General features: G+C 39.8%; 1 non-coding gene across 1 annotated transcript; it reads right to left on the reverse strand.

Moving 5' to 3' along the window:
- Nucleotides 1-2,333: 2,333 nt before the first annotated feature.
- Nucleotides 2,334-2,437, reverse strand: LOC130937016 (small nucleolar RNA R71). The gene has a single exon (XR_009068254.1). It is a non-coding gene; the product is annotated as a small nucleolar RNA R71 (small nucleolar RNA).
- Nucleotides 2,438-2,931: the final 494 nt, after the last annotated feature.

The raw sequence follows: 2,931 nt of genomic DNA on the forward strand, positions 1-2,931 counted from the left end.
CACGTTTAAGCTTCAGTTTAACCTTAAACTGAAGCTTAAACGTGTTCGACTACTTTACCCTCCAGGGTTGCTTTCTTCCATTTCCACGTTTAAGCTTCAGTTTAACCTTAAACTGAAGCTTAAACGTGCTTGAGTTATACCACCTCCAGAAGTGTCTGGCGTTTAAGTTGCAGTTTAAGCTTAAACTGCAACTTAAACACCACTATTTGAAAAGGTTTCTGGACCAAAGATATTGTAGTTTAAGTTAGCATTTGAGCACAAACATTAACTTAAACGTACTCTGGTATGAAACCCAATTGAATATCATGGTTTATGGGATTGGGCCTGAAGAATTGATGAGTCTGGAATTTCAATTTGTTGAGTCATGTGTCATTACTTCATTATCACTAAGTTGGCTCAATGAATGTTACAGAATTGGATCAGCAGCCTCATCAGGATTATGGATCATAAACCCAAAGTAAAAGGAAATCAGGGAAAGGCCTCAAAGCCCAAGAAACACAATAGAAGCTCAATTTAGAAAGTGTATAAATAGGATAGAATTTAAGTTAGTAAGGGACTTTTTGATGATTTTTCTAGTTTTCATACTTTTTGTAATTGAATTCAGAGCTATGACTCACTAAACCCCCTTTCATTGGGTTAGGGAGCTCTATTGTAATTCAATGAATCAATAATAGTTTTTATCTTCTTCTTCAATCTTTTCTCTTGAATTTTTGTTAGAAAGCTTCTCGATCTAATTCCATTGGTTAGTTGTCTTGGGAAAGAAACTATCCATAATTGGAATCCTTCGGAACCTTGGGAAAGGAATGGAGGATTCATGCTAGAGAAGCTTTCTCACAGTGAATTGGATTGGGGTTTGGATGGATATTGTGACATGTAATCCTACCAAATTGTGGTTCATGAAACTGTGTGGTATAATCAGTGATCGAGCGTCATCTCTTCTTATGAACATTTAAACCAAGGGATTGGGAATTTGTTTGTTTTTAGAGAGAATTGGTGAGCCAATGGATTGGGATCCAATCATAAGATTGCCAAGCAAAATTCAATGAACGCATTGGTTGAGGAAGGGATAAAAATGTTTTGATTCGGAGATCTCAATATCTCCTGAAACCCAATGAATTCCCCATTTCTGATCTACCACTTTCTCTTTACATTCTGCAATTTAATTCATGCAATCACCCCGATCCCTTTTTAATTTCAGCAATTTAGCTTCTCGCTCTTTAATTCATGCAATTTAAGATTCCGCAATTTCAATTTCTTGCCATTTACATTTCCCGCCAATTTTACATTCCGCAATTCTCATCTAAATCTTGATTCTGCTCAACTAGAACACACTTCTAATCTGAATTGCTCACTCAACCAATCCTTGTGGGATTCGACCTCACTCTATTGTGAGTTTTTACTTGACGATAACCGGTGCACTTGCCGGAAGGAATTTTTGCTGATCGTGCAATTTCCTAAAATCGTAGCATCAAGTTTATGGCGCCGTTGCCGGGGATTGGTTTTCGATTGACAATTCTCAAATTGGAAGTTAACTAGATTGAGCATTTTTCTTGTTTTGTTAATTCAGTTCAAGTTACTTGTTGAATTTTAATTTCTGCACTCTGTTACTTGCTTTCTTTCTTTATGCCTTTAAATTCAAGCAACTAACTCACTGACTCACTAACTATTTGAATTAATTCCTCAACTGCTCTAACCATACTCTTCCATTAACCAAGAGTATTTCACTTGTTTGTTGCCTGTGCTGTGTTCTTGTATGACAGGTAGGAGAGGAGAGACATCAACTCATCCATATACCGAACCAGAGAGGACCCTTCATAAACTTAGAAGGGAAGCAAGAGGGAAAGAGTACTGGGAGAAGAATCTGAAGGAGAATCTGAGGACAATTTTGAGGAAGCTCTAGATCTCAACATGGATAGAGAAGTTCACACCATGAGAGAGCTGATGGAAACAATGCCATTCCCGAGAGGAGGGTTCTTGGTTCATACATAAACCCAACCTCTGGGAATTGTGGTAGCAGCATTCAGAAACCACCCATTCAGGCCAACAATTTTGAACTCAAACAACAGCTAATATCACTGGTGGAGAATCATTGTTCATTTGGTGGGAGTGCTAATGAAGATCCAAACCAACATCTCACAAAATTCCTGAGAATTTGCGACACTGTGAAGTCCAATGGAGTCCAGGAAGATGCCTATAAACTGCTCTTGTTCCCATTTTCACTTAGGGACAAGGCAGCTAAGTGGCTGGAATCATTCCCAAGGGGGAGCCTAACAACCTGAGATGAGGTGGAAAGCAAGTTTCTGGCACGTTTCTACCCCCCACAAAAGGTCAAGAGGCTTCGATCTGAGGTTCAGACTTTTAGACAACAAGATGGTGAAACTCTCTACGAGGCATGGGAGAGGTTCAAGGATTTGACAAGGAAATGCCCACCAGACATGTTCCATGACTGGGTGCAATTGCATATTTTCTATGATGGACTTTCTTATGAATCAAGGAAGGCTGTAGACCCTTCATCGGGAGGTTCATTGAACAGGAAAAAGACTGTGGACGAAGCCATTGAAGTGATTGAGACAGTGGCTAAGAATGAGTACTACTATGCTTCAGAGAGACACAACACTAAGGGAGTCATGGAGCTGAACCATGTTGATACAATTCTAGCCCAAAACAAGGTGTTTGCCAAGCAACTAGCAGAGCTCACCAGGAAATTAGAAACAAATCAAGTGGCTGCAATACACACACAAGATCAAGAGGAAGTAAGCACTGAAGGAGGTGATTGGAAAGAGGCCAACTATGTGGGAAATCAACAAAGGCAACCATATGATCCACATTCCAACACTTACAACCCAGGCTGGAAAAACCACCCAAACTTTGGGTGGGGAAACCAGCAAACCCAACCACAAAACCACAAACCTTACAACCCCAACCAACATA

Source organism: Arachis stenosperma, chromosome 6 (genome assembly GCF_014773155.1).
Source record: "Arachis stenosperma cultivar V10309 chromosome 6, arast.V10309.gnm1.PFL2, whole genome shotgun sequence".
NCBI classification, from domain to species: Eukaryota; Viridiplantae; Streptophyta; class Magnoliopsida; order Fabales; family Fabaceae; genus Arachis; species Arachis stenosperma.